Source organism: Acipenser ruthenus, chromosome 23 (genome assembly GCF_902713425.1).
Source record: "Acipenser ruthenus chromosome 23, fAciRut3.2 maternal haplotype, whole genome shotgun sequence".
Lineage (NCBI taxonomy): Eukaryota > Metazoa > Chordata > Actinopteri > Acipenseriformes > Acipenseridae > Acipenser > Acipenser ruthenus.
In genome coordinates, this window is record NC_081211.1 from 11,845,748 (window position 1) to 11,865,737 (window position 19,990).

General features: G+C 46.1%; 2 non-coding genes across 2 annotated transcripts; both read right to left on the reverse strand.

Annotated features, from left to right (window-relative positions):
• Positions 1–12,620: 12,620 nt before the first annotated feature.
• On the reverse strand, positions 12,621–12,731 carry trnal-caa (transfer RNA leucine (anticodon CAA)). The gene is made up of 2 exons: positions 12,694–12,731; positions 12,621–12,666 (listed from the first exon to the last, which is right to left on the reverse strand). It is a non-coding gene; the product is annotated as a tRNA-Leu (tRNA).
• A 352-nt stretch (positions 12,732–13,083) lies between these two features.
• On the reverse strand, positions 13,084–13,156 carry trnak-cuu (transfer RNA lysine (anticodon CUU)). The gene has a single exon. It is a non-coding gene; the product is annotated as a tRNA-Lys (tRNA).
• Between the last annotated feature and the right edge of the window lie 6,834 nt (positions 13,157–19,990).

Consider the following 19,990-nt stretch of genomic DNA (forward strand, 5'->3'; position numbering starts at 1 on the left):
AGAGAGAGAATAGGAGAGGACTCAAGACTGACCCTTGGGGGACTCCAGTTAAGAGAGGGTGAGGTGTGGAGGTTGCTCCACGCCAGGTTACCTGGTAAGTGCGCTTGGAGAGGTAGGAGGAGAACCAGGCCAGAGCAGTGCCAGAGATCCCCAGGTCAGCGAGAGATGATAGTAGAATAGAGTGATCAACAGTGTCAAAGGCAGCAGAGAGGTCAAGGAGAATTAGGACAGAGGAGAGAGAGGCAGCTCGGGCACACTTTAGTGAGTTGGTGACAGACAGGAGGGCGGTTTCAGTGGAGTGAGCAGAGCGGAAGCCAGATTGGAGAGGGTCAAGCAGAGAGTGGTTGGACAGGAAAGCAGAGTGGAGGAAAGGGATAAAAGATCATTGTCTGCACTCCTGAGCAGTCCTGACAGGCCTCAGAAGGATGTGAGGTGAGTACATACTCTTAAAATACAACTATACTAGTCCATTTAAATAGTGCCTTTCATCACAAGGATACTGGACAAAGGCGGATCTAGCCTTGTAGTTTGATTGGTTCACTGAATTCCTCCAGTAACACAAAATGTCTCCTGTGACCCAACACCACAAATTAATAAAATACTTTAAATAAATGTCTGTTCAGTTTGGAGCACATTTGAACATCCCACGTAGCCTAACATACTAAGGTAATTCTGGGTTTTTTTTTCTCTGAAGGCTCTGTTTTTTGGGTGGGACTTCCCTGCACTATAACTATAGATAAATAAATAAATAAATAATGTTATAAATAAACCAACTCTGGCTACAGACTACAGACTGACACTGAGTGAATGTAGCTGACTGAATGTTACAGCGCAATTGTCAGTCGATGAGTTCTTCTTCTTATTATTATTGCTGCGCAGGGTAATTAAGCAACTACTTAATTTAGCAAAGGTGTACTGCTTAATTCATATGTTAATATCTTTAAGGGAAACTGTAAAATCGAGTTCTGTCTCAAAGTATCCTGGTGACTAAGGAGCGGTATGGTCTCCATACACAAAGCAGAGTCAGAAATGAATGCACTAAACATGTGATGTGTTCCTAAAAGCAATATTACACTGGTGTATGGTTACATTCTTTTAGGAATGCCTCACTACTGGATTATTTAAAGGTGTAATTGGCATATTTTTGAAAAAATGTAAATGTCACTACTAGCCAATCAATTTCCTCTCTTAAATTCTGATCTGTAACTGTTTTCATACTTTTTCACATTCTGGAGCTTAATGGTTAATTATTAAAAAAGTTGCTACTCTGGTTTCCAGTCAAAGCATTTGGGAATTTTTGGTGCTCAAGACACTGCAGAAGTGCACGTCATGACTGGAAGTTGTACCCTGTATTGAGGTCCCACCGGGATCACGTCTCCACAGGCAGATACACATACCTGCCTACAAATAGCACACGCACACCTCACACACACGCATACACAAACTTCTGGTCATAACGTCTGCAGCCTCTTTAGCGCCGAAAATTCCCGACTGGAACCGGAAACCCATGCCTTTTTAAATCATTAAAAATAAAGCTCCAGCATGCGAAAAGTACAAAAACATTCATGGATCATAGTTTAAATGAGGAAATTGATTCGTAAGTAGTGATATTTACATTTTTTCAAAAATATGCCAAGTTAACCTTTAAAATACATACAAATGTCGATAGTCCCTGGAGTGATATTTGTTTTCTGAGCGTTTCATGTGAGTTGATGAGAATCAGTGTAAATTCACACCTGCTGGAGCTCCTCACAGTGTGAAATGTTATTGTAGAAGAGGATGTGCCATGCTTGAACACTTAATCTAGAGCCTGTCTTCAGAACATGTCCAGTATGCCATACGTGAACAGCTAATCTAGAGTCTTCAGAACATGTCCAGTTACGCTCCACAGCAGTGCCCCTCACTCCGGGTCCTGAAGAGACACAGCCCTGCAGGGTGACCTGGAAACAAATGGCTACGCACGGCTTCTTGAGCTTCTGGAGAGTGACGTCACTCAAGTGTACACGCAGCCTGTCAGAAGCAACTTGAATCAGCCGTCTGCAGGCAGACAACATGTTCATATTATTTTAACTTTATATTTGAGCTCCAGAATGCGAGAAAACATACAGACAGGATACAGGATATTAATTCTAATAAGGGAATTAAGTGGTAAGTATTAATATTTGCAATTTGATGATCCACCCATTCACCATCTGTTTGAAGAATTTGATGCAGCTGGACCTGCTAACACCCTAATAAACCTGCAGATGTTGAGAGGCCACAGGAGTCACTGGTGCGCTGTGAACTTTAACCCACCACATCCCAGCGCTGCTCGGCCAATTGTGCACTGCCCACTGGCTTAGGTGGGATAAGAGAGTCGACACCAGCTCAATCTCATCTATAGGACACATCCTGCAAGGGTGGAGGCCTTTACTAAATATGTCACTTGGGAGCCAACGTACAGAAATTCGAAAAAATATATACTAACAGACAGGGACGTCACTAGAGATTCATGGATAGGGGGGCTAAGCCTCTTTTAGTGGGGTCTGGGCATACTCCCCCAGGATTTTTTTTAAAGCCCCCAAAACGTCTTTTCATCATGTATTTTTAGAGTAACAACGGGTGTAAAATCTATCAAAATAAGGTTATTTTTGGTCAGGGTTGGCTAAAAGTATACCTGTCTCATAGTTTGTGTTAGACACTGATCTAATATGACTTACTTAAATTCTATCCAAATAAAGAAAGTCCACTCTGTCCCCATCCATCCAACACCAACAAAAGGCACAAAAATGGCTGTACTATGTAGCCAAAATACTTTTTGGATTTTATTGAGAGAGAGCGAGAGAGAGAGAGCGAGAGAGAGAGAGCGTGAGAGAGAGAGCGAGAGAGAGAGATTTGATTTTTAAATCCCTTTATTGAACAACACAAAAGAAAAACAACAAAACATTAAAATAACATAAATACAACTAGTAAATTCCAGCACTGGTCATAACAGAACAAGAATAAAACACAGATAAATAACTGAAACATTCTAAAAACAGCAAAAAAACCTAAAAACACACCAACAATTTTAAAAATTAAAAATTAGCATGTCATCTTCACCCACTGCACACACCCCATCCTCAATACACCACCTCATCATAAAATTATCCATATCATTCATCATGCTGTAATAAGAAAAATCAGCTTTTACCCTGGTTACAACCAGAACTCTAAAAACACACAGGGCATCATCTATACCAGTGCTAGATAATCTCTTTTTACGGGATTTTAAAATCGCCAGCTTTGCTTGACCCAGGAGAAAATTAATCAGGGCACACCAATGACGATATTTAAAGGAATACTTAATACTTAAAATTAATAACTCTTTAGTAAAACGCACCCCGAGGTTCATCAGCAGGCCTTCTAGAAAAATAAAAAAAGGCCGGAGTCGTGGGCAGTCTGTAAAAAGGTGAAACACAGTTTCCACAGCGAGACAGAAGGGGCACTGCTCCCCCACACCTGGGTCAACTCGGCTCAACCAGCGGTTCGTGGCGACAATGCCATGCAGCACTCGCCACTGCAGGTCCCCGGAACGCTTGGGCAGAGGCAGCTTGTACAGCACCCTCCAGGACGGCCGCACAGACTCCTCCATCGCCAGGTGAGCCCTCCACTTGGTATCAGTCAGGTCTTTAAGTCTGTGATAATGCCGGGTCTTAACCACAGTGCCGTACAGCTGCCTCTTCTCTGCAGAGTGAAACTGTAAATTGGTCTCTTCATCCAGGGATAACAGCATCCCGGGTCGCTCCCCCCCCTCCTCCTCCTCCTCCGGCAGTGCAGGGGAGAGCAGCACTGAGGGGAAATCAGGCTCACGCTCTGGGGCCTGCCTCTCTGAGAAGCACTGCGCCACGAACTCCAACACTGCTGGGCTCAGGGAGGCTCGGATCTCTCTCAGCACCCTCCCTATGAAGCGCACCGAGCGCAGACCCAACACTGCAGTCAACTCGGCCCCACTCTTCCATCGCCACTCAGTCCAATCTACCAGGTGACCCAGGGTGGTGACTCCAGCCTGTAAAAACACTAAAAAAAGCTGTTTTGAATTAAAAGCATCAATGTTAAAAATTCTATTAAAAAACAAAGGCTCCTCAAAAATAAAACATGTACAGAGGCTTTCATCTGTCCTTAAAATCTTAATTAACCCCCAGGCATTTAACATGTTACTGTAAAAGCTTTCCAGCTCAGTTCTAATAACTTTACTGGGGGTCATTAAAAACAGCTGTCTGTCTAAGCTAAGCCCCCCAACCCTCTTGAGGAGGGACAAAGCCATGCCTCTCCAGCTCAGCTCAGGGGTGTACAGCAGTCTCTGGGCTGCCTGCAATCTGAACGCAGCGACCCGGGAGGGGATGTCAATCAGTCCCTGCCCTCCTTCGTCTCGGGGCAGGTACAGTACTGCTGGTTTCAGCCAGTGGTTTCCATCCCAAAAAAAATTAACTAGTTTTTTCTGGACCTGCTCCAGCAGCCCTGGGGGAGGGTCCAGACACATTAATCTGTGCCACAGCATGGACGCTACCAAGTTTTTAATCACAAGGACCCTCCCCCTGAAGGAGAGGCGGTTCAGCAGCCACTGCCAGCTCTGTAGCCTTCCTGCTACCTTCTCCAGCACCCCCTCCCAGTTTCGCTGCATGAATGCCTCAGTTCCTAAGTACACCCCCAGCACTTTTAATCCAGTTCTGTTCCACTCCAGCTTCTGTGGCAGGGACGGAGGAGGCTTTCTCAGCCAGCTCCCTGCGAGGAACGCTCCACTTTTGGCCCAATTCACCCGTGCTGAGGAGGCTCTTTCAAAGCTCCTCATGCATGACTCCAGCACCGCCACGTCTTTATCGCTGGTTACAAACACATTTAGATCATCAGCGTACGCTGAGAGACGGACGGGCTGGGCGGAGGGGAGGGCAGGTATGGCCAGGCCAGCGAGACGCTCCCTCAGCTGGTGTAGCAGCGGTTCAATGGAGATGGCGTAGAGCATCCCCGACAGAGAGCAGCCCTGTCTAATCCCTCTCTGCACTGGGAAGGGCTGGCTTAGACAATTATTAATCTTGACAAGGCTAAAAATATTAGAATATAAAATTTTAATATAAGAAATAAAAACAGGACCAAAACCAAATGCCTCTAGGGTGTGAAATAAAAAGCCATGGTCTGCCCTGTCAAAAGCCTTCTCCTGGTCAAGCGACACCAGCCCAAAATCTAAGTTAAAAAGCTTAGATACATTAAAAAGATCTCTGATTAAAAACAAATTATCAAAAATTGAGCGTTTTGGTACACATTATGTCTGGTCACTGTGCACCACAGTACCCATACACTCCCTAAGACGGCCGGCCAGAGCTTTGGAAAATACCTTATAATCACAGCACAGCAACGACACAGGACGCCAGTTCTTCAGCTCACAGAGGTCTCCTTTTTTGGGCAGTAAAGTCAGTACTGCCCTGCGGCAGCTCAGAGGCAGCTCTCCCTCCGCCACACATTCATTCAGCACCTGGTATAGATCAATTCCAATGCAACTCCAGAAATGTTTATAGAATTCAGCAGGCAGCCCATCCAGCCCAGGTGCTGTTCCATTGGAGAGCTGTGTGACGGCGGTTGTGAGCTCCTCCAGTGTGATGACGGTGTCCAGGCCGCGGCTTTCCTCCTCACCCAGGTGAGGGAAACCTTCCAACAGCTGCTCCGTCTCCTGCTGGTCGCAGCCCTCAGCCTGGTACAGTTCTGAATAAAATGTCACCGCGGCCTGACGAAGCTCCACAGGGCTGGAGACCTCTCTCCCCCCGGGCAGCTTCAGAGTAAGCATTTGTTTTCTTTCAGCTTCCTTCTTCTCCAAGCTGAAGAAGAAGGTCGTGGGGGAGTCCATGTCTCTTAATTCCACAAATCTTGCTCTTACCAGGGACCCCTTGACCTTCTCCTCCAGCAGGCTGCCCTGGCGCTGTTTCCTCTCTTTCAAACTGCGATAAGCCCCTTCCGTGCTCTGACCGCCCAGCTCTCTCTCAATCTCTAAAATCTCATTCTCTAGCTGGCTGGCCACTGCATTCAACTCACTAGTGACGTTCTGGGTGAATTGCTGACAGAATATTTTAATTTGGATTTTCCCCACATCCCACCACTGTCTCAAATTTAGTTTGAATGTTTCCTTAAACTGTGTGTCTTGTAATAATTTAATATTAAAGTGCCAATAGGATTTGGAGTGCTGTGCAGTGGGTAAACACAAAACAGCTGTGATGAGGTGATGATCAGATAGAGACGTGGGATGAATACTGCTGCCAATAATTCTATTAAGGTGGTGCTTTTGGTTGTAAAATCTATCTAACCGTGCTCCAGACAGTTGACCATTATTTAATTTAATCCAAGTATATTGTTTAGATTGATTATGTAAATTTCTCCAGATGTCAACTAAATCAAATTTTGTCAGCACGCTAGCCAGCTCTCTCGCAGATTTGGGGATTGGGTTCATCATGATTTCTGTCATAATTAAAATCCAGCGTACAGTTAAAATCCCCTCCCACCAAAATAAAATGCTCTGGATCACACTTCTCTAAAACCTGGTTGAGTTTTTTAAAAAATAAAATCCTGTCATTATACAAATTAGGAGCATAGATATTAAAAAGATCAATAAAAACACCATTTAATTTTAATTCAATTTTTAAAAGCCTCCCTTGTACAACTTCCTCTACAGACACCACGTCTACTCCCAGCCCCAGAGAGAATAAAACTGCCAGCCCCGCACTAACATTAGAGCCGTGACTTAAAAACGCCTTCCCCTTCCACTCTGACAGCTAGTGCGCTTCATTGCTGCTGTCAGAGTGGGTCTCCTGCAATAGAATAAAATTGGCTTTTTTAAACTCAATAAAATTAAAAAATTGGGCTCTCTTAAAATCATCACGGCAACCATTTATATTTAAAGAACTCACTAAAAACTTATCCATAAAGGAAGAAAAATAAAATAGCAATAAATAAATACAAAAAACAAGGGTAAAAGCTTTAAAATTGAATTGATCCATTAAAAACCTTTTGATTGCTCAACCATTTTTCTAGCAGTGCTTACAAACTTTTTCAAACGAAACCTCTTTTTCCTGTCAAATTCCTCTAAACTCGCTTTTCTTAACAGTACATTAGCAGAGGCTAAAAACAATTTCAAGTCAGGAAAGAAAAGTGGAATTTCAACTCCCCTTTTACCCTTTGTGCAATCCATAAAATTTATAAACTGATCAAGCGAATACAGTTTCATTTTTTTGGGCTCACTGACCTGGATGTCGGAGAGCATCGAGGTGTCATAGAGCTCTCCTTCCTCATCCTCGTCTTCTCCCGCGAACGCCTCCCATTCCTCGGCCGAATCCTCCTCTCTGGCTCCAGACTCATCTTCCTCCGGCCGTGAGGACTCTACTGAGGGCAGGGCTATGGCGTCACTGGATGCTAGTCCAGCGCTGCCACTAGCCTCCTTCCCTGTACGGGGGAGCTCCGCAGCCACGGCCTGATCAACGCCGTCGCCGCCGCTCTCCCCCGGCCCCGACTCTCCGACAGCGGCAGCGCTGGGCTGAGACCCCGCATCACCACCAACCAGCGAGCCATGGCTCGGCTCCCCAGGAGCAGCGAGTTGAGGCTCGCCGCTACCTTTGTGAGCCGCCACAGGGCCCCAGATAGACTCCCCCACGACCACTGCTTCAGATCTTTTCTGCATTTTCTTTTTTTTAATCACAGCAGTAAAGCTCCCCTCAGGATCGGCAGTGGGTTCCTGTACGGTTGACTCTGTAGGAGGATCCGCTACTGTAGACTGCTCCTCCGCAGCAATCCTCTTCTTAACTCGGGGCGCAGGCACGGGCGTCTCCGCCGACTCCTCCACCTGTGCTCCCCGAACACCCTCAGCCTGACCAGCCCCCTGCCTTTCAGCGCTGCCCTCCGCCGCAGCCGCTGATCTGAGCTTAGGGCAGGCTTGCTTCATATGCCCTTCTTCGCCACAATGAAAACATTTCATTGTGTCCGAAGTTGCAAAGATAACACACTCCTTCCCCTCTATAATAAACCTCCAGGCTACATTAAGATCCTGCCCTGGGTTATGCAGCAATACAAACACTTGTCTACGAAAAGACATTACATGTTTCACCTCGGGGTTCTTACAGCCTAGCGGAATCATTCTAATCGGGGACATGATTTTACCGTATCTTGCCAATTCTCTTTCAATCACTGCATTTGGAATAAAAGGGGGGACATTTGATAAAACCACTTTCCTTAGAGGAGTTGAAAGAGGTAAAGCAGAAATAAAAGCACCATTGACAGAAAATCCTTCCTCTACAATCTTATTTACCAGTGTTTCTTGACTTAAAAACACAACAATGGCCTTATTCATACGTGAAGCAGATTTTATATTGTTAAAACCAATTGACTTACCGACCGATAACAGTACGTCCTCCACGGAAACTTCATTGTCGGGCACACACCTGAACCCATGTCTCCGTGTTAGTCCCTGTATACCGCCGGAGTGTGAGCCCATTTCGGGCTAGACAAACTAACTTAGCCTCCCAAACGGCAAGGCCAACAGATAGATAAATAGAAAAATAAATAAACAAATAAACAAACAAATAAATAAATAGATAAATAAATAAAAATGTAGATGATATAAATATATATATTTAAAAGAAACTTATAAAATTCCTTTTAAATTAAGCGTGTAAAAATAGTAAAACCAAGACTGTAAGAACAGACCTGCACTATTCAAACACACCACTCTCAGCTCACAAGCCCCTCCCACAATCCCACAATCCTGAGAGAGAGAGAGAGAGAGAGAGAGAGAGAGAGAGAGAGAGAGAGAGAGAGAGAGAGAGAGAGAGAGAGAGAGAGAGAGAGAGAGAGAGAGAGAGAGAGAGAGAGAGAGAGAGAGAGAGAGAGAGAGAGAGAGAGAGATATGAGAAGACATGCAGGTCATATTATACCATTAGAAAAAAATCTTTATTTAAGTTTCACCCTTTTGTTAATTGTTGCTCAAAATTAACCCAATAATTCAGACACATGGAACATCTTAAACATCCACAATGGGGCAAAACTAAATTCAACTAATGAGCTAAATAAAATAAAAAACCTGAAAAATAATTAGGAATAAAATCTGATAAAAAAGTAAGATCCCAAACAAATATTACAACCTATATTACAGAACTGCTCCTCCTGCTTCTCTCTTTTGATGCTTATTTTGTGGGTGGACGCATCAAAGTGTACCTCCTATTTTTAAAGGTGGCAAAGCGGTCAATGACACTATTGTGGCTTAGTGGCCCAAGCACTTCACCCTTAATGGACATGGCTGCAAGACTTGCAAGCCTTTTCTGACCCATTGTCTTACGCAACCAGGAGTGCAGCCGGCGCAGTGCACTTAAGGACCTTTCACAGGAGCAGCTGCTCACAGGAATTGTGAGGGCAACCTGAATGATTTCCTTCAGAGAAGGAAACATCATCATCCAGGAGGTTATGCACAGCAAGCATATCTTTGGGAGGACATCCAGCCTCTCTTTTCCGGGCAAGAAAGTTTCTGGCCACCAACATCTCTTCTGTTTTAACATCAATACCGTAGTGCTTGGCAAACTCAGTTAAGCATGATGTATCTAGGAAGTTTTTTGAGTTGGGGCTGCATGCCTGTATGTCTTTGAGCAGACCTGCATCTACAGTCGAGAATCGCTGGTCAAGCTCACAAACCATCCTGTCCAAGCAGGGGAGCAACAACTCTGTTTTCATTGTTTGGGAACATGACAATTCTGTGCCTAAACCCAAGGAGGTCTCCACCACAAAATCTCCCATTTTCCTTTGTTTGCGCTTTCTTGCTGCATCTGCCTCTGGAATATTGTGAATTTCACAGAGTGCTTTGGTTCTGTCATAAAGTTCTGTGGCAAATGCATCTGTGCGTTTGCCTATCAGTGTGTCACGTACAGCTTGTTTGCCGAAACAAGCTTCTGCCAGGTCTACAGTCTCTTTCTGGAGGAACTTGTGTAGTCCCTCAGTTATAGAAAGAAGGGACTGAAACATCAGTAGCAAATACACGGTGGAGAACTTATGAAGCTTTGCTCTCAGACCAACAGCCATGGGGGATCCAATGGCAGATAGACAATCAAATATAGCAGTTAAAGTGTCCAGGACTGCATTTATGGACCGCAGCTGGCATGCCCAGCGAGGGTTTGAGAGCTGTACAAGTTCAGCTGATGCTATTCCAAGTTTGGACTGAGCTTCTTTGAACTTGTGGTGGTTAACTAGGGATGTACTGAAAAACGAATACACATTCTCCAAGAAACTGAAAAACTCAGCAGCCTCCGGAATAGCCCTGCAAGTATGACACAACATTCCAGACGTTGACATCTCAGAGACTATGGTGTCCGTAATCTCTTGAGCGCAGCATTCGATCATGTCATTCTGAGATTCTGGAGAGAGATACGTCGCATTTGATGGAGTATTGTACCTTTGCAGGAAAGGGTCAAACTCCTTCAAAAGCTCCATACATTCAAGAAAGTTCCCTCTATTTGTGCTTTCACTAGATTCATCATTGGCACGGAAAGAGAGTCCCTGTCTTCCTAACATTGAGGTGACCGCAACAATTCTCCTCAGATACTCCCTTCTCTCTGCAATATCACTAGCATGGGCAGATGTTAAAATCTGAGCAATGTTCCCATGATTGCTAGTTGCCTGGTAGCTTTGCCATGCCACAACACTGTCTCTGTGTGTTTGTGCCATCTCATGTTTACCAAAGATAAACAAAGCTTTTTTCCAATTTTTGCAGCCATTACTGACAAAAGAATCAAATTTAATGTTTTTGCCAAAAACTCTACATGGAAAGCAGAAAGCTGCATATTTGTGGACAGAGTACTCTACCCAATTGTATTTCTCAAACCAGCAGTGCTGAAATGCCCTTTTCTGTGTACGAAAACTTTCTTGTGGGTAGCTATTCAGCTTCACTTGGCTGGGCCCAGTGTCTTTGTCACCTAAATCGCTCTCATTTCTGGAAGGAGTTGCTGCAGCGGCTTGATTACTTTACTTTCTTTCTCTGGATCTGTTTGTTGTCCCTCCCTCTCTGGATCTGTTTCTTGTCCCTCTTTCTCTGGGCATGCTTGCTCTCTCTCACTTATACAGCTCGCATGTTGATCTCTGCCTTGCACAGAAGCCTCTCTTTCTGCATGACCCTTTAAGATATCATGAACATCATTTATTTATGCCTAACAAAAATAAGACATATGCTGTCATATGCTGTACAAATTTAACTGAAAGCTTAAACATCTACTCGCTTTTTTATCACTAACCTTCATCAGACATGCTCCCTCAGCCCTGTCAGCCTCCAGCTTCTTTCCCTCATTCTTGTCTGCTGTGTTTTGACATGTATTGTTATTAAAATCATATTTACAATAACTCAAGGCTTAATAGGTGATTAATCAGTTTAAGTTTTAATTTGTTTGTTTGAACTGGTAAAATCTTCATTTCTCACCGGATTGGCCTTCGGCAGAGCTGCTGGCACTGCCTTTCTTGAAGAATTTCCGTATATCCATCTATCGTTAGTTGTTAGCTAGCCTACAGTTGAGAAATTGAGGATAATACAATGACATTGTGATCAACACTATGTCACCTTTTCTACACATGACCTACTGATAATTGTTTTGCAATGGCCTACTGAATGAAAGCAATTGAGTATGAAAAGATAAGTGCATGATGTTACGTCATCTGTCTCATTTATAGCCTGGCACAGATAGCAAAACTACATTAAATACAACGTTAATTAGATATCATCGCCACATAACTTATGTCGAATTTAAAAGACACCGTTAACGTTACCGTTAGCTAGCTCGCAACGTCTGTTACGCTGTAACTTACAGACAGCCTCACATAAAAACGTACTGGTTAACAAAGCTTTGATTACGACCAAAGTCTATAGTAGTGAATACTCTCTCTCTCTCTGTTCTAACTGAGTGCGTATCTCATACTGGTAGAAACGCGGAAAAAAGAAACCATCAAGCCTAAAATTGTTCAGTTGTTTAAATCAATAAGCAAATTTCAAATGAATCATTGCTAATGTTAAAACAATTTAAATATACTTTATATAGGGTTTGACTAATATACAAATATAGTAACGTGATTTGCACTACGCAAGATTAGAAAAGACATTACATCTGAAAATAACTTGTGCTTACCCCCACTTACAAGGAAAGTGTCAAACTTTGTATTCATCCTCATAACGTTTTAGAAAATGTAAACAGCAGTTGGAGAATGCCGAAGTCGATCATCCTAGCATGTTAAACGAGGGCACTTCTCATGTAAGCTACTTCCAGTAATAGATCGTTTATACTGTTCTCAATGGTCCGCATCCCAGCCTGAGCACGATCCAGTGGCATACGGAGATGTTTTTCAAAGTAATATGTTATTTGGAACATGAAAACAATCTTAATTTAAATAACACAAAATATTTTTCAGTGACTTCAAGTAGTCTGTTTACAACAAAAGTGCAATCTGTGTTAGGAACGCTATTTTAGTCCGATTTAAAATGCTAATTAAAATGGTAATGAGTGCTGACAAGATTTTGGTATCAGCTGTTAATTTCCTTGAACAATCTTTTATAGTAAAATGAATACATGTATTCCTTTTAAAAATAAATAAACTTGAACTGTCAGAAGTGGGATTTAAACCCACGCCTCCATTCGGAGACCAGAACACACAATTCTTTGGAAAGACAGAGTCCTTGAATCTGGCGCCTTAGACCACTCGGCCATCCTGAGAAACTGCGTTTGTTACACTAGAAAACCTTATTATGTATTTCAGCACAGACTAGGGTTGTCTATTGTATCAAGGCCCGATTGGGTTTATTACACACATATCAACTGTTGCTTCATGAATGATGTAATGACATCTGTAAAAAAAAAAAGAAACGGATTGAAGCCAGCACAATAAACTAAGATTATTTATTTCAATATCGTTATAGCTATAAACGATGCACGCAGTTTACAATAGCAATTGCTATATGACAATAACCAATAAGTAATGTCATTGCAATGCTGTATACAATGTGAACAGAATTAGACATTGCTCTGTTGCCTTGAATAAACATCTACACTTTGTATTTTAAAAGGACGCCCAACGTGGGCCTCGAACCCACGACCCTGAGATTAAGAGTCTCATGCTCTACCGACTGAGCTAGCCAGGCTGACTGTTGGAAAGTTCTATATTTAAAAAAAATATATACGTCTTCAGTGTAATTTTAAACAAAAAGCTTTCCACGATTTAACACATTTACAGAGACAGTATATTGGAATTATCAGCCAAAACTGGGGATAAAACTGCCTGTGATCAAAGTGGGCAGAAAGGCTGCAAACTTTGCATAAAGTATTTGGGGAAAAGAAAACGGATCATCTCTGATTTGCAACGTTTCTATGGTTCGGCCCGGCCACTGCCGTGTGTCTGGTTAAAATGAATTCAGTATTTTTTTTTTTCTTCTGCTTTTTAAATTCAGTCATGAGACAACTGTAGCAGAGTGGCGCAGTGGAAGCGTGCTGGGCCCATAACCCAGAGGTCGATGGATCAAAACCATCCTCTGCTTGCTTGTTTTTCTGCTCTTAGCAAAGTAGTTTTTTTCTAAAATATTAACTGGAGGCAAGACTTCGTATTATATTCGCAATCAGGGAAATGTTCACATTACTGCACACATTCAAATCGACACTTGCCCTCTAAAACTTTAAGTTTTCTATCAAATTCGTTTATTTACAAATGACATTGCTTTCTTTTTTTTTAATTGTGCCCAGAAAGACCAAAAGATAAAGTTCTTGGGACTAGGTCAATACTGCCAGCACATACTACTTCTTCTTCTTCGGCAGGCTACTCCTCTTACACCGTTTAAGCTAGAAACGCCGTTCAAACTTCAAAACGCGTAGACCGGTCTGGAATAGTGTGCTTCTATACAACGTTTTGATATCTTTTAAACTATTAAGATTTTTGTCCTTTTTTTGTCCATCTTCATTCACTTTAATTGGACTTTTTTCAACATTCTAAATCTCCCCATTGTTTGAAAACTCCCTGACTTCCAACATTCTATTCACTGTAAACGATGTAACTTTTGACACAAATGGGCTACTTTGACCACTTTCCCAACAAGACTAAAAGTTAGAGAATATGGAATCATCTTCTACTTCTCTGCTATTCAAATCTGAAATCAAAACAGAAATAACTTTTACCAAACAAGAGGTACAGCTGTTTTAGTAACCCCATCAACTTCTTTCAGTAGGCTACTTCCCACTGTTGAATTAACTGTCATAGAACTTTGAGCAATTTCAAATTATAGCCCATTCTAAGCATGAGACAATTAATAAACAATGTGTACTAATTGTGTACTAATAGTGTATGAAATCTTCCTCTACTTCTCTGCTATTCAAATCTGAAATCAGTTCAAAAATATCTTCTCCCAATCAAACGGTACATGTCTGATGAAATGTGGAATCTAACTGCCCCGCAATCCAAAGTAATAAGGTTGATATAGTAGTCTATCAAAGTAATCAGAAAAATTATTTTACTAAATTTAACTTTGACTGTATGTAACTGCTTTGCTTAAAAAGTACAACTTTTTAAACTTCTTCCTCTACCAGAAAAATACTTCTAAAGAGCTAAAGCAAGCCCCACAACTTTACTCATAAAGTTATCATCTAGTTTAGTACAAACATGTTACAAATGAAAGCAAACTTCAAGCCATTTCTATTTATTCTCAAATAACACAAACTCTTCAATTGCTAAAAAATATATAAAAATCTCCCTTTGTGCTTCTGGGAAGACGTACGACGGAGGGCGCACTGCAGTTCCCTTTCAAGTCGAAGACGACCACCAACATACTTATGGGATATCCCCCTGCCCTAGAGGTAGGTATACTGAGCTCTCTATATCAGAGCTGCCGAAGGCCCCTTCCTGTGATGACGCACTCGGTCCCGCCTACCGAGGGTACAAAACCGTCACTCACCGGAAGATCTCCCTCTTTTTCCTTCTCAAGATGGTAAGGTAGGACCTCTGTGTCTTGAACTGAGCGTGTTGATAGGAAGAGCCCTTATGTCGATTCGGGTCTGTTGTAGTTCCTGGCATTCGTGCCGAAAGCTGGCTTGCCGCTTTCCTGGAATCAACGACTCTTGAAAAAGACAGTATTTCATCTTTCTGTCTTTCAGGCCCCCTTCTGGTGGGCTGCTCTCTTCTGTCTGTTGTGTGTGAGCTGCTGTCTGTGCAGCCACCCGCGAATGAGTTGTCTTTTCTAATAGAGAGTTACACAATTTATCCTCCTCGGGGCCAGGCCTGCTGTATCCCCGCTGTCGAGTGACCAAGCCGCGCTCCCTTCCTCGGGGCTAGGTGCTACTGTACCCCCGTCCGAGCTGAGCCGTCGGCCGAACCTGACCACCACGGTGAGTCGGTTCATGAGCGTTCGGTGTACTCTCTCTCTCTCTTACTTCCTTCTTAAAACTGTGTTTTAAAAAAAAAAAAGGAAAACTCCCACTGTGGCTTCGGCCTTGTCCCCCCCTGGTATATACCAGGTGTGTGTGTAGACCACGCGGTCAGGGTATGCACTTGCGTAGTGCCCCCTCTGGTGCTGCGGTACGCAGTGTACGCAAGCACCATTCTTGAACGCGTATACGCGCAAGGTGCTTTTCCCCTTTAATAAAGTTACGCACACAGCGCAGGATACCCCCGCTGCGCAGAGCGTCTAGAACATTCCACGAGCGACACGTTGCTCGTTGCGTAGGGGCTGTGCTGCTAGCGCATACCTCGTGGTACAGGCTGGTCTGTGAAATATATATATATATCAATATATATGTAATAATAAATATATATATAATATATATATATATATATATATATATATATATATATATATATATATATATATATATATACAGACAATGCTGCTCAGGAATTTATCCGTGTCGTCCCATGCCTGTACGGCTTGTAAAGCCAATATCCCACAAGAGGATGAACATACCCTCTTTGTCCGGTGCTTGGGTGTCCCGCATACCACTATGGCCCTCAAGAGGGATGTGGCCTGTAGAGTCTGTGAGGCTTTTTAGCCCATGATAAAGGAGGCTCGGTTACAGAGAGCCAGAGAGGGTCCGTCAGCGGCTTTTGGTTCCCCTGACAATGCATTTTTGGGCTCCATGTCGGAGATGCTGAGTGCGCAGGGTAATCGCTCCCCAGCCCCTAAACGGGTTAAGCGCTCTAAGCAAGCGAGGGACATTTTCGACCTGAAAGCGCAAATGGCTCAGGTCCTGGATCTGTTGTCTAAGCAGGCTGCGGCTTCTGCTCCGGTCCAGCCCCCGCTGCAGCCCCAAGCGTCCTCCCCGCAGGAGAGACAGGGATGTGGAAGCCCCCCTCAGCTGACGCAAGAGGACACGCTGTCTATAGCCGCCTCCGGTGATGTGGCTTCACTCTCATTCGACATGCAGGTGGGGGACACCCCTTCGGGGGAGGATCCCAGCTCCGAGTACGTGTCGGAAGCCAATTCCACCCCGTTGCCAAGCTCGGTCTCGACTCTGATGGAGCGCGCAGCTGCATTGCTGCAGGTCCCCTGGACACCGGCGAATCTACCGCGCCGCTCTGTGTTCCGAACACAGGCGCTGGCTCCCCGCCTGTAGTGTTTTCCGGCTTTCCCGGATTTTGTGGAGGAGGTGCGCTCCTCCTGGGATAGACCTGCTTCAGCCCCCAGTATTTCTAAACAAGTGGCACCGCTCTCTTCCTTGGAGAGCGCAGATAAGCTGGGCCTGGCGGGGTTTCCGCCGGTGGACTCCACCATTGCGGCCCTGGTTAAGGCCCCGCCGGTAGGGTGGCTCGCTAGAGACCCGATGTGCCCTAACCCTCAGTGTCGGGTGACGGAGACGCATCTGAAGCTGGCATATGCAGCAGGGGCGCAAGCGACCTGCTTAGCCAATACGGCTAGTGTGCTTACGGCTTATTTGGATGGAGTCTTGCGTGAGGCCCCACTCCCGGAGCCGGTAGTGTCAGAGCTGCGCCTCCTGTCTGACACACTGCTGCAGATCTCTGGGCTGCAGGGACAAGCCCTGGGCCGAAGCCTGGCGGGCTTGGTTGTGGCACGTAGACAGCTGTGGCTGTCACAGGCCAGGGTCCCGGACGCGGATAAAGCTGCGTTGCTTGATGTGCCCATATCCCCTGGACATACGTTTGGGCCAGCAGTGGAAGAGATTCTACAGAAATCCCGTCGGGACCGGGAGGCTTCCCGTCAGGTAGCCGTGCTGCTCCCTCCCCGCGCTCCGGCGTGGCGCAGGTCGAGCCGTTGGCGGGCCCCCCAGACTCAGACTCGGACCGTCACCAGAACGGTTCCGGTCCCCACAGCCCCGCGGGGTGACCTAAGGTTTCGCCTCCAAAGCGGTAGGGCTCAACCAGCAGGCAGAGAGAACGCTGGCCGTGGTTGTTCCACATACCAGCGCCCCTGGGGTCGCACTCAGCAGCGCGCTGCACGCTCACCACTACCCACCCAGCCTCAGCCCCAGCCACAGCAGCCTCTACAGGGCCCCTGAAGGTGGGCCTCTGACCCCCTTCTCGGCACATCAGCTGCAGTACTGGCGCGCTTGCACCTCAGATGTTTGGGTGCGCGCCACCGTGCAAACCGGCTATGCGCTCCAGTTTCGCTCGGGACCTCCCCCCTTTCGGGGTGTCATAAATACATTTGTAGCAGACCCCGGGCAAGCCTTGGTACTTCAGGAAGAAGTGGCAGTCTTGCTGCGCAAGCAAGCCATTCGTCGAGTAGACCCGGTCTCCCAGGAGGAGGGGTACTACTCAAGATACTTTCTAGTACCCAAAAAAGATGGAGGGGTTCGCCCCATCTTAGATCTGAGGCTTTTAAACGGGTTTCTGAAAGAGAGAAGGTTCCGAATGCTGACGCACCATCACATCCTCCAGTCCGTCCAGCCAGGCGATTGGTTCACAACCGTGGATTTACGGGACGCGTACTTCCACATTCCCGTTCGTCCATAGCACAGGAAGTATCTGCGCTTTTCCTCTCAAGGAAGCGCGTACGAGTTTGTTGTGCTGCCGTTCGGGCTCTCTCTAGCTCCGCGTATGTTTTCAAAGTGCATAGACGCTGTTCTAGCTCCCCTGCGGTTGCAGGGGGTCAGAATCTTGAACTATCTCGACGACTGTTTGATCTCTTCCCAGTCTCAGGAGGGAGCTATAGCCCACACTGCAATTGTGACGGAGCATCTGGCCAATCTGGGCTTAGCCTTGAACAATGCAAAGAGTCGGCTTGCACCAGTGCAATGCACCACATATCTTGGGCTCCGGATGGACTCCAATGTAATGCGCGCATTCCTGTCGGACGACAGGATAACAGCTATTCAGGATTGCCTCTCCCTGTTTCGACAAGGATCGAGGGTGACATTACAGATGTGCCAGAAGCTGCTGGGTCTGATGGCCGCAGCTACAGTAGCGATTCAGCTGGGGCTGCTTCGCATGCGTCCGCTGCAGGCGTGGCTCAATGCGTTCCATCTCAACGCCCGACGTTTTAACTCACCAAGTGGTGACAACAGATGCTTCCAGCCTAGGCTGGGGAGCAGTCTGGGAAGGCAGGGGAGTCCGCGGATCCTTCCCGGACCGCTGGGCACCCTTACACGTGAACATGCTGGAATTGTGGGTAGTGTTCCTTGCTCTCAATCACTTTCGCCCAGTGCTGAGTGGCGCACATGTGCTAGTCCGGACGGACAGCACAGCGGTAGTGGCGTATATCAATCATCAAGGGGGCCTTCGGTCTCCGGGGTTACACCGCATAGCTTTCAAGCTACTAGTGTGGGCTCAAGCCAACCTGCTGTCCCTGCGGGCGACGCATATTCAGGGAGTGATGAACATAGCGGCAGATCTCCTTTCCAGGAGCGGTCCACATCCGTCAGAGTGGCGTCTCCACCCTCAGTCGGTGGAGCGCATTTGGGAACGGTTCGGGAAGGCGCAGGTCGATCTCTTCGCTTCAGCGGAGACGACACATTGCTGCGTTGCTTGATGTGCCCATATCCCCTGGACATACGTTTGGGCCAGCAGTGGAAGAGATTCTACAGAAATCCCGTCGGGACCGGGAGGCTTCCCGTCAGGTAGCCGTGCTGCTCCCTCCCCGCGCTCCGGCGTGGCGCAGGTCGAGCCGTTGGCGGGCCCCCCAGACTCAGACTCGGACCGTCACCAGAACGGTTCCGGTCCCCACAGCCCCGCGGGGTGACCTAAGGTTTCGCCTCCAAAGCGGTAGGGCTCAACCAGCAGGCAGAGAGAACGCTGGCCGTGGTTGTTCCACATACCAGCGCCCCTGGGGTCGCACTCAGCAGCGCGCTGCACGCTCACCACTACCCACCCAGCCTCAGCCCCAGCCACAGCAGCCTCTACAGGGCCCCTGAAGGTGGGCCTCTGACCCCCTTCTCGGCACATCAGCTGCAGTACTGGCGCGCTTGCACCTCAGATGTTTGGGTGCGCGCCACCGTGCAAACCGGCTATGCGCTCCAGTTTCGCTCGGGACCTCCCCCCTTTCGGGGTGTCATAAATACATTTGTAGCAGACCCCGGGCAAGCCTTGGTACTTCAGGAAGAAGTGGCAGTCTTGCTGCGCAAGCAAGCCATTCGTCGAGTAGACCCGGTCTCCCAGGAGGAGGGGTACTACTCAAGATACTTTCTAGTACCCAAAAAAGATGGAGGGGTTCGCCCCATCTTAGATCTGAGGCTTTTAAACGGGTTTCTGAAAGAGAGAAGGTTCCGAATGCTGACGCACCATCACATCCTCCAGTCCGTCCAGCCAGGCGATTGGTTCACAACCGTGGATTTACGGGACGCGTACTTCCACATTCCCGTTCGTCCATAGCACAGGAAGTATCTGCGCTTTTCCTCTCAAGGAAGCGCGTACGAGTTTGTTGTGCTGCCGTTCGGGCTCTCTCTAGCTCCGCGTATGTTTTCAAAGTGCATAGACGCTGTTCTAGCTCCCCTGCGGTTGCAGGGGGTCAGAATCTTGAACTATCTCGACGACTGTTTGATCT